Source organism: Bidens hawaiensis, unplaced genomic scaffold (genome assembly GCF_021521415.1).
Source record: "Bidens hawaiensis isolate Kalapana, Puna unplaced genomic scaffold, B.hawaiensis_p1.1 tig00070146_1, whole genome shotgun sequence".
NCBI lineage: Eukaryota > Viridiplantae > Streptophyta > Magnoliopsida > Asterales > Asteraceae > Bidens > Bidens hawaiensis.
The window spans coordinates 16,865-29,902 of record NW_027506645.1 but is presented as its reverse complement, the minus strand read 5'-3'; the positions used below and the strand labels follow the sequence as shown (position 1 = coordinate 29,902).

General features: G+C 34.9%; 1 pseudogene; it reads left to right on the top strand.

The window, feature by feature from the left end:
- Positions 1-380: 380 nt before the first annotated feature.
- On the top strand, positions 381-646 carry LOC143618352 (18S ribosomal RNA; annotated as a pseudogene).
- Positions 647-13,038: the final 12,392 nt, after the last annotated feature.

Here is a 13,038-nt window from a genome sequence, read left to right as displayed (position 1 = left end):
ATATATAGATGAATATATATAATTTCAAAATATACCATATCACAAGTAAGTCAAGGAGTCACGAATGACTAACTAACATCACTAATCATAGGCCATAGGGTAACGCATGCACATACATATATCTATATCTATACTATATTATAATATATAGGAAGGACAAAACGGTCATTTGACAAAAACTCTTAATTTTAAGAGTTTTGCAACTTCACAAGCATAGTGTACAACTTGAAGCATAAAGCAAGCAGATTCAAATTTCAAACCCACCTGTCTTCCCACGGAATCCCGAAACCCTAAAATCTTTCAGCCGCTCCTCTTTCTAAATTCACTCTACAATCAAACCTGTTGCTCTCTCTCTCTCTCTGATCAATACCAATCGAACGACATTTGTTGGTGGTGTCGAGAATCATCACAACAAGTCGATCTAGAATCCATGTACCGCAGATCGAACTAAGCCTCCTCAGCCTCTTCACCTGTGAACACCAACGGCGAAAGCACTCTGCTGGGCCGACACTGAAATTGAGAGACGAAAGCTAGGGGAGCGAATGGGATTAGATACCCCAGTAGTCCTAGCCGTAAACGATGGATACTAGGCGCTGTGCGTATCGACCCGTGCAGTGCTGTAGCTAACGCGTTAAGTATCCCGCCTGGGGAGTACTCTCACTTTCAGGCGGACGAAATTGCCATCGTCGTCTCAATATAGATGAACGTTTCTTCCTATTACATCGTAGATTTGGGTAAGCATTTGGTTTATGAGTTCTAATTGACGACTCTTTGTTTTAATATGGTCAATTTTTGTTGATACCCAGTTGAACTTCAGCCATGTACCGCTTTTGTTTAATTTACAGGAATTGATTTTTGTTGTGACGAACTGAGGCATCAGATGGTGATTTTGGTAAGTTTACCGTATTCTTTTTGTTTATTATTTGTGATATCAGTATTGGGTTTTAATAGTTTGCTGTTCTGTTTTTCTACAGGAAGGGTAATCTGTATTAAGCTATAAACCATTGCAATTGTAGGTTTTGCCAGTGTTATTTGGGTAATTCATAAACAACCAACTAATAAGCTAATGGTGTCATTCCAATGTTTATACCCTTAATCAAAAGTAAGTTAATTCCACCGTGCAAATTTTTTGAAACTTTTTATGATTGAAGACTAACTAAATAAAAAATCATACTGAAGTTTAGTTAATCAATTTAAGAACAAATGTATGCTATGTGATTATTGATTTACGCCTTTACAGCACTTTAACATTAATGGATTGTTTCTTTTCTATGTGTCATATGCATCCATGATTTGGGTGCAAACACATAATCAACTAATCAAGAGAAATGGCATTAAGAATTTAATAATAAGTATGGTTTCATCTTAATTTTTCTAATGTTTTTTTCTTTTATTTCAGAGGGTGCGGAGCCTGTTGCTCAGTCTTTTGATGTTGCAGGCTTGCGGCATCTAATCCTTTTTGTTAAGGTACATTGCTTTAGGTTGATCTCCCAATTTTGGGAAATATAGTTGGAGCCACGTTTTCAAGCATCCCATCATTACTAAAGCCCGAGAAACATGGGATTCAATTATACAACTGTTATGTTAAGGTACATTGCTTCATGTTTTGTTGTTTTTTTGTAACTATATTGTTATGATCTAAAAGCATGACCTTAGTATCGATTTTCAGCTAAACAGTCGTTATGTCTTCATAAAAAATAAGCGTCAAATTAGGAGAACATGAAGAACTACTTCAATGTTGTTTTTGTTTGGTCGGAACAGGTTTCGAGACTGTCTAGGGTCCGAACGGGTTTCGAGACTGTTTCAGACGGATTTAGTTACATGTAAATTCCACAAATTCATTTTATCTGCAATATTAAACAGAAAAAAGTAAGTGAAAATCATTAAGAATATTTTATTGTTAGGATTTGTTTTTATTAAACATGGAGAAATTGGCTACCTTTTAAGCAAATAAGAAAAACAGCTAAAAACCGATTGTATTGGTTTCACATCAAGTGTAGGTTTAAAAGCCCCATGCTTTAGCTTCACAAAGGTATATGTTATATTCTGTTTAATAAGGTTTAGGTCTTTGGTTGAATGTGATTGTTAGTATAACCAAATTAGGTATTCAATATGACATACCATAAATCAGTTTTAGCTTTTATTTCATATCAATTTTGATTAGACTGTTAAAAGTGTGATTATTTTGATGTTAAGTTACACACTTAGGAAGAGTGTAATGTTTTTATTATAGTTTTTCTGATTGAGTAATGATAAACTTTTAAAGAGTAAGCTTTTTGCTGTGATATGTGTTTTTATGATGTTATGATGGACGTAAGGTATTTTGGATTAATATTTGTATTTATTTATTCAGAAATCTTGAATTCTTGTGTTTGTTTTAATCTCCAACTGCTGAAGTATCACGCAACACAGTGGTTGGAAGTGTTACGGATGTATATCTGGCCTAACTGCAATGCATTTTTACAAAAAGTTGTAATATGGTATCAAAGCTAGAAAGATGAATGATTTGATAGTTTTCATTTTTTTTGCAGGTAGAAGTTCTCGGTTCATCAAGGCAGGTCTGTTCATGCCAAGTGGCGATGTAGATGTAAGATTATTATTTTCTTAATTAATCAGTGTAACAATTTTGTTGTTTTGTTTTTCTTAGAGCTAAGGCTGTTTTTAGATACCTAATTTAGTTTTGCTTATTTTGTATCAATGTATTTATGTAGTCATTTAAATATTATGATATTTCTAGAACTTACGGCCGCTTGTTGACTTGCAGATGGTAATACAAGAGTCATGTATAAGAGCTCCTCAGATAGGCTTATATGCTTCCTCAAGGGCTTTGTCATAGAAAGGTGTTGCAAAAATGATTAGGTACTTTTTAATTTTTGGTAAACGTGTAATTTTTTTTTTCAAATCTTTGTCTATTTCATATGTGTTTATATATTGTGAAATATATCACGTGATTGCCAAGGTCGTGTTTCAATCATTAAAATTAGTAATGAAACAAACTGATATGTAGACATTAGTGAACCGGTACCCACAAATTGTAGGCATATGATTAGAAAATGGTTCACACGAGTTGAAACGACGTTAAAAATACAAAATAAACTAAAAATTAGAATCCAAAGACCCAAAAGAAAAAATTCTGAAACTGAACTAAACTGAAATGAAACCAGCAAGTGAAAAAATCAAAACCGAACTGAAAGCAAAAATCAAATCAATTGAAATCGAAACCAAAACCGAATAAACTGAAGCTGAACTATAAAGAAGCTTAAAAACAAAAGTGAAACCAAAAACTTGAACTCAAAAACGAACCAAAACGAAACTAAAAAACTAAATAAACTGAAACGAAGTTGAAGAACTTAAACCGAAACCAAAAACTTCAACTTTATCAAGTATTCAATTTTTAATCTTCATAAATTGTTTTATAATGAAGCGCGCATTGCATACATGAGGTGCTCGTACCACGCATCGGATTTGAGACAAAATGCATTGGAGTGCATTGCGCAATTTATAACTAAGAGGTTTTGTCAAAAATGGTTTATTTTAAAACGCTATCTTTTAGTACTGTAAATTCATTTTGTTGAAGAAAGTATTTAACGTTTTATAGAATTAAAAATGACTACATTGCTTTGTTATTATTTCAATAATGATTTTGGCCGGATGAAAGATTTAAGCTAACTTTTTTTATATATCAGGCGTGAGGATTTATTATTAGATTTGGGGCAACCGAGACATGAGAACCGGGGGTGTTGCAACTGCTGCTGTAACTTCAAACGTATCAGATAGTGTAAACCCAGTCCATCATCATAAACAAATTAAATTTTAAAATCAACATCCCATGTTTAATTTGTGTTCGATAGTTATTATTATTTTTTTTTGTAATGCACTAATGCTCACATTGATGGGTGTGGATTCACAAATCTGTCTACTTTTTATGAATAACTAATGTATTACTTACATGTTACAACTTCCCTACCAATTCGGTCGATCCGGAATGGATCGGTTAAACATTCCATTAGGGAACAAAAGTGGGTTATTATGTTAGGATCAGTTGCTTATGAATGTGATTTTTCATATAAGACACTAATTTGCTTATATTTAATATTGGTACTGTTTGTTGAAGTTTTGGGATCCAACTGATTTGACTATTTGTAAGTCAGAATTTAAATGCCACTATTTATAAGGCAGAATTAAAAATGCTCAGTTAGAAATTCGGGGGTGTTTGGATAAAAAAAGTCGACATTCAAAGCTTGGATTTACACAAAATACTATTATCGCACTAAGAGAAAGGCTAGGATGGCTGCTTAACATTTATCAAAGAGAAACATTTACTAACTTCATGAGAAAATGGCAATACTCTATTTAAGGGTGTGCAAAATGTCGGAAGAAAGTAGAAAAACATCTGGCGCAGTTTTGTTTGATTTTGCAACCCATTCACATGCCCAAACACAACCTGATCACCTATTAGAGCTTAGTTGTGTTCACTCGAATACCTTCCGAATTGTTAAACCCTAACCCTATCCTATTACACAACCTGAATGACACCACTCTTACTATAAAAAAAGAATAAAAAATATTGTCATTGCCGCAGCATTGCGCGGGTTTTTGCTAGTATATACAATATCATCTCAAAATATACCATATTACAAGTAAGCCTATGGGCCATAAGATAACACGTGTGTATACATACCTAAATATCATCACAAGATATACCATAATACAAGTAAGCCTTTGCAAAATCATTTAAACGGTTTATCAAGTATAATCAGTTAGGTGTGTATGCTAGCCCAAAACTTGAAAAACATGAAAATGGGCATCATGAACTCACCTGACACGAGGCACCAAGTCACCACGAGCTGGAGGGCCCCTAAGTAATTCCACAACTCACACGCCTGTCGGATTGCACATAAGGATTACTAACTAAACCATATCGTCTCATTTATCCTACGAGGTATTATAACAAGATGTGATTGACCTAAAGCCTCAACCTTACCAAATTCAATTACATCAGTCCCCGATGCCATGTATTTACCAAAACCGCCCTTAGTTAATTCCGGGGACAAAGGATTTCCAAACCACACCCGAAAGTTATTAATTGTATCGAATATGCGCGTTAATGAGCTGTTTATGTACTAGCAACCAACTCAGCCCCGTGTGGACCAAATTTAGTATAATTACAGCCAACAAGTCCACACGACACTACACGAGTTAAATGGGTCGGCAATTCACTTGAACAACGAGTAAACTCCCAATTAAACGCGAATTTGCGTTGTACCGACCCGTTTGAACAACCGACAACCAATTCAGCCCCAGTAACATAAAAATTAAGTTTTTCATAGCCCGTATAACATACCAAGGCTGCACAATCTGAATTGGTTGTTAATCCCCTCAAACAACGCGCTAAACGCAACACTTAAAATCTAGACAACCGAAATCCTAGTTTTCAATCTATCGATAATTGATCAATCAAACGAGCTTCATAGCTCATGATACTAAAGTATAATACATATGACATACCTAGGAAGATGACGGAGTAAAACCTCACTTTTAAACAGGCCTGACAAGAACATAATTGGACAGCCACCGGTTAAGCCTAAAACGAACGTATCGATCAATAACGATTCTAACATGCAGATTTTAGCATGCAAAGCTGTATTTTATTACATAGGAAAATCAAATACATAAATTATGAAATTTTTACCAGAGTTGAATAATGTCTTAGGTTTATAAAAATATTTTTATTATATTTTTCTTGTGCACAAAAAAATCATAAAAATTCCTCCAACACAGAAAGGTATTTGCAGCTATTTCAGTGTGCAGAAAAAGTGTTTTATTTGTTTAAAAATTATTTTCAAACCAAATTAAATGATTCTAATTGGATTATATTCTTAACTCAAAATTTGAACTTTCAGAAGTGGAATCAACCAATTTGGACTTGTCGAAAAGAGTTATGATGTCGGGAAGACAGACCAGAATCCGTCACCCCGCATCAGCTTTGACACACAATTTTATAAAATCATAAAAACCATTCAATTCTCATTCAAAAATTACAAATTATACCTTTCTGGAAACTAGACTCAAAGAAGAACCTCATGGAAACAAGAATCGATCAAAAACCATCAATTTTCATCTAGTTATAGACCAAACAATAAACGAGTACGAATCTGTCAGAAACTGTTTTAATCAAAACTCAAACCCTAATATGTTTATGACATCTCTAGGGTTCAATAAAGGGTTTATTGGTGAAAAAGAAGTTTTTTGACATGCTACTAACCTGGAATTAGTTTATATTATCCTTGTAATGGCTGAAATTGAAGAAAAATTTGACGGGGAGTGTGGCATGAAACTGCCGATCGTAAGAGTGAGGGGAAGGGAATGGCTGGTTAATTTAGGTTTTTAAGAATAATACGATTTAGTCCCTCCAATTTGCAAATGTGTTTACTTGTTTTCCAAAGCTTAATATATGAACTACTAGAATAGCCACAACAGGCCCCTCAAACTTAAATATTAAAACCCGACTAACATACAAACTCTACAACTTGCATGTCGTTAAACGAAAATTAGTGGGTGTTACATACTAAACTAGCCTTCAAAGAATAAGAGGTGGTGTCTTGAGCAAAATGATGGATAAATTCAATTTTACATCATACAACCAGGCTCCTAAATTAAAAAGATGAAACCCTGCCTTTTAGACAAACTTGTATAAACGATCAAACCACTTCACGAAATTTCCGGGCGTTACAAGCTCACCCTCCTTACAATGGGATTCGTACCCGAATCCCGTTGCATTAGGAACAGATGTGGATAGAGACGAAACCTAATCTTCTAATCACACAAAAGGACGATAGGGACAAAACCTCTACTAGTGCCCGAGTCAAATAGGAACGAAGCTTAAAGCTCAACAAGTGAAAAAGAAACCTAGAGTGGTAGCATGCTATGTCTTAGCTAATAAATTATACGTAAAAGCTTTCGAGCAGAAGAGAAATAAACGGGAGAATCTGTAACACCTCGGCTTAAGCGGAAACGCCCGAGTGTGACGTACAGATTGCTCAAACACATGTGGCACTATTAAGTGACCATATAAACATTAATTCATTAAATAGCCAAGTAACACAAGTTCGAAAGTAACAATACAAGTTCAAACCAAAACATAGTGATAACAATAGTTCTTTTTATTGAAATACCCAAAGTAATCTAACTGTCTTCAACCTCTAATCACGGTACCTGTAACATATGTATAAAATATGGTCAGCTATAAATATAGCTGGTGAGTTTCCACAGTTTAAATACGTACTTAAAAACCATACAATTCATAGACATGTGATAAACGAGCAAGTAAGTCATTTCCAGTTGGTACAACCAACGTACTTGGATAATCGCGCAAGTAAGGTCCTTTCCAATTGGTAACAATCAACGTACTTGGATAATGAGGCCCTTTTCCACTCGATACAAATGGATCGGAGTGCAAAGGGGGGGGGGCGTATGATCATACTTAATGAGGCTTCCCAATCATGCAAGTAATATTCGTGCAAGTAATACAAGTAGCACACAAGTCCATATACGAATTGTAGTTTTGTAATAGAAGAAACAATGCTTGAATTTTTTTACAAGGATACATATGCTACCCCAAAACATTAAAAGGGGTGGTGGGAAAACTCACCTTATGAATAAGGTAATAAAAGAACCTGAAAGCGTTGAAGGATGAAAACAACCGAACGTGTCACGAAAGCCGGAATGTGTGATCTAAAATAAGTAAGAACAAGAGTTAATCGATAACCTTACGGGATTGTATTTATTGTAAAACTTGTAATGAACATTTTATATTATTTTTATATTTTATTGATTATTATGTTTTTATTTATGCTTTAACGAAAGGTTGGTTGTTAATATTAATTAAGCACTTTAATGGCTAGAAAACGAAGTTTATATGCTCGAAAAGCTTGAACTATTGATTATAAGTTATAATTATAATTATTGCGTTGACAAAACGAGTTTTAAGAATTTAAAGTTTACTTTACGTTTATTAAATGATTTTTAATAGCGGCTTACGAAAACGAGGAACTTGACTTTTAAATGTAAAATCGTGAGATATATTTTGTAGTTAATTTAGATAATTTTTATTTAACTTAAAAAAAAGTTTTTATAATTTATTTTGATTTTTAATTGATTATAATGATTTATTAGTTATTAATAAATAATATGTTAGTAAATAAAAACAAACGTGACTGACCCGGGTTTCGAACCCGGGTCTTGAGGGTTATAAGTTCAGTGTGCAACCAATTGCTCTAGACTGCATATTCGTGTATGGTTTGGTTTTTATTAAATATATACATTAACAGATCTTGATAGTTTAAATTAAAATAATGATAATATAAACAGTTTAAAAAAATGATAATAGGATGCGTGACCCGGGTTTCGAACCCGGGTCTCTTGGTTACAAACACCACAGCTTGACCAGTTGTTCTATTTGATACAATCGTTTTAAGTATAAGAATATATATATATATATATATAATATACTTTAGGTTCATCTTCTTCAAGAAGAACCCTAGAGCTTCAATCTCAGTTTCTGTTCAATGGTTGAAGAAATTAGATTAGGGTTTTCTTTTATTGGATCAAAACTACTCAAATGCATATATTAATTACCCGTTAATGTTTTGTTTCGCTGGGGAAGATGAACTCACCGGAAAAGTTAACAAGAACTCCCAATTATAGAAACTCGGTGTATTAGAGGGGGATCGAGAGGAATGAGCGAGTTGTAATGAAGCTTAGGGTCCTATTTATACTAGTAGGAGGAGCGTGGACGCGGTTATCGCATTAATGGTGAATCCCGTGAAATCCGGCGGCGATTACGGGGTGTTTTACAGCAAGGAATCATAATTAATTAGTCGGTTAATGTTTAATATCGACGGAGAATCGTATTTAAATATTTAATTCGGGTCAAAAACGCGTTAAACGGAGGATTGGGCTACCTCCGGCGCCGATTCCGGCGGCCGGAGGGTGGCCGGAAAAACGTGGGGCGGGGGGGGGGGGGGGGGTGAGGCCTGGGTTTATTTTTTAAATAATTTTTCATTTCTGGTCCCTCTATTTTCATAATCCTTTAACTTTGAAGTTTAATGTTTTATTTTCATTTCTAACCCTAAACTTTATAGTTTAATTTCATGAGTTTTCGGTTTTGGAATTCTTACATGTTTTAACTAGGTTATCAATAGGACTCGGGATTTCACAAATAATTGAATAACAACGAATAACGAATAATGAACATTAAATGTCGGGATTCACTTTTATTAATGATAAATAATACAACGAAACAACCCAACGGGCCGGGTTGACAAATACAAATACGGGTTGAAAATTGACGAATGTCACAGAATTTAAGGAATGAGATTAACTTTAACACTCTCGACATGAGCATTAACCATATCCTATCCTTACAAAGATAGAACCCTAACACAGTCAAGCACATGCAGTATTTAGATCATGGAAGGTAAGCGTAAATTGCTAATAACGTTAATCAAGTTCTATTAATCGTTTACTTTACCCGTCCGTCCTAAGCACCCCATGCCCCTAACCATATTAGCATCATATCTAGTACATAAAAAAATATGCACATAATGGTACCCTAATGCTTATAAAAACGAATAAACAAATATAAAATTACCTCTTGGCGTGCAGCTACTCGCGGTTGGCATTTCTAGTCCTTCCTCTTACAGTTCGAGTCCAAGCATTCAGGAATGCTCGGATCCCTCGAACCATGTCTCTGATACCAACTTGTAAGACCCCGAACCCCGGGAATCCTACAGTTGGTAATCATATCCAAAATTTCACAAAATTTTTAAAACCAAAAGCAAGTTCATTTTATTAAAACCATTTCAGAGTAATAAACAGTGGAATTTACTAAGTATCAAAATTCCCAAAACCGGGAAAAAGGTCCCAAACAATAAGTAGCGGAAAAAGGTTAAGTATTAAAAATCCCAAACTCGGGTACAAGTGCCCAAACTCAAATGTAAATAAAATATCTGTCTTCTTTGAAATCCTCGACTAGAAATGCCTTCAACCGTCCAAGTAGTCTCCAGCACGTCTAAGCGACAACCTCCAATCCTTAACCTGAAAGTCAATCTAACATACACACAAAGTCAGCTAGAGCTGAGTGAGTTTAAGTTTTCATAAACAATATTCATACTTTATTTCAAAGTTATAGCTCTAAAACAGTAGAGAGAATAATAATAAAATAAACAATATATTTCACCAAATAATACATTCATCATCGAACACGCGTACACGGGCCTCTCCACCACGAGTCAAGACTAGAGTATTATATTTGACCCGGACGCGGTAAGACCTAAGTACGTGACACGAGCCTCTCCACCACGAGTCAAACCCGAGTAATATATTTAACTCGGTCAAGGCTTACACATCCAAACACGTGATACGGGCCTCTCCCCCACGAGTATAACTCAAGTAATATATTTGACCCGATCACGGTTTAACATACAATGGGCCTCTTCACCACGAGGTTTTAAAACCCGAGTAATATATTTGACCCGCCAAAATGATGATCACGCCACACGGGCCTCTTCACCACGGGATTTGAAAACCCGAGTAATATATTTGACCCGGCCGTTATCACCATGCACACACATCAATAAGCCTACTTACATCATTCTTAGCCACAAGGAACTAAATATCATCACACAAACGTAGGCTATAAGATAGAACATGCTCATACCTATATATATATAGATGAATATATATATATATATATATCCCAAAATATACCACATCACAAGTAAGCCAAGGAGTCACGAATGACTAACTAACATCACTAATCATAGGCCATAGGGTAACACACACACACACACACATACACACACACACATATATATATCATCCTAAAATATACCATATTACAAGTAAGCCTATGGGCCATAAGATAACACGTGTGTATACATACCTAAATATCATCACAAGATATACCATAATACAAATAAGCCTTTGCAAAAACATTGAAATGGTTTATCAAGTATAATCAGTTAGGTGTGTATGCTAGCCCAAAACATGAAAAGCGTCAAAAGGGGCATCATGAACTCACCTGACACGAGTCACCAAGTCACCACGAGCTGGAGGGCCCCTAAGTAATTCCACAACTCACACGTCTGTCGGATTGCACATAAGGATTACTAACTAAACCATATCGTCTCATTTATCCTACGAGGGATTATAACAAGATGTGATTGACCTAAAGCCTCAACCTTACCAAATTCAATTACATCAGTCCCCGATGCCATGTATTTACCAAAACCGCCCTTAGTTAATTCCGGGGACAAAGGATTTCCAAACCACACCCGAAAGTTATTAATTGTATCGAATATGCGCGTTAATGAGCTGTTTATGTACTAGCAACCAACTCAGCCCCGTGTGGACCAAATTTAGTATAATTACAGCCAACAAGTCCACACGACACTACACGAGTTGAATGGGTCGGCAATTCACTTGAACAACGAGTAAACTCCCAATTAAACGCGAATTTGCGTTGTACCGACCCGTTTGAACAAACGACAACCAATTCTGCCCCAGTAACATAAAAATTAAGTTTTTCATAGCCCGTATAACATACCGAGGCTGCACAATCTGAATTGGTTGTTAATCCCCTCAAACAGCACGCTAAACGCAACAATTAAAAATCTTGACAACCGAAATCCTAGTTTTCAATCTATCGATAATTGATCAATCAAACGAGCTTCATAGCTCCTGATACTAAAGTTTAATACATATGACATACCTAAGAAGATGACGGAGTAAAACCTCACTTTAAACAGGCTCGACAAGAACACAATTGGACAGCCACAGGTTGAGCCTAAAACGAACATATCGATCAATAACGAGTCAAACATACAGATTTTAGCATGCAAAGATGTATTTTATTATATAGGAAAATCTAATAAATAATTATGAAATTTTTACCAGAGTTGAATAAATGTCTTAGGTTTATAAAAATATTTTTATTATATTTTTTTTGTGCCCACAAAAATCTTAAAAATTCCTCCAACATAGCTTTGGTGCAACTATTTCAGTGTGCAGAATTTGTTTAAAAAATATTTTCAAACCAAATTAAATGATTCCAATTGGGTTGTATTTTTAATTCAAAATGTAAACTTTCAGAAGTGGAATCAACCAATTTGGACTTGTCAAAAAAGAGTTATGATGTCGGGAAGACAGACCAGAATCCGTCACCCCGCATCAGCTTTGACACACAATTTTATAAAATCATAAAAACCATTTAATTCTCTTCCAAAAATTATAAATTATACCTTTCTGGAAACTAGACTCAAAGAAAAACATCATGGAAACAAGAATCTATCCAAATCCATCAATTTTCATCGAGTTACAGACCAAAAAATAAATGAGTACGAATCGGTTAGAAACTGTTTAATCAAAACTCAAACCCTAATATGCTTATGACATCTCTAAGGTTCAATAAAGGGTTTATTGGTGAAAAAGAAGTTTCTTGACATGCTACTAACATGGAATTAGTCTATATGATCCTTGTAATAGCTGGAATAGAAGAAAAATTTGATGGGGAGTGTGGCATGAAACTGCCGATCGTAAGAGTGAGAGGGGAAGGGAATACCCAGTTAATTTAGGTTTTTAAGAATAATACGATTTAGTCCCTCCAATTTGCAAATGTGTTTACTAGTTTTCCAAAGCTTAATATATGAAATATTAGAATAGCCACAAGTGGCCCCTCAACCTTAAATCTTAAAACCCGACTAAATACAAAAATCTATAACTTGCATGCCGTAATACGAAAATTAGCGGGTGTTACATACTAAACTAGCCTTCAAAGAATAAGAGGTGGTATCTTGAGCAAAAGGATGGATAAATGCAAATATACATTGTAAAACAAGGCTCCTAAATTTTAAAGATGAAACCCCGCCTTTTAGACAAACTTGTATAAAAGATCAAACCGATTCACGAAATTTCTGGGCGTTACATTATGGATTAGATTGACCTTGTTCACTTGAAATTTTAACCGAATCTTCTAAA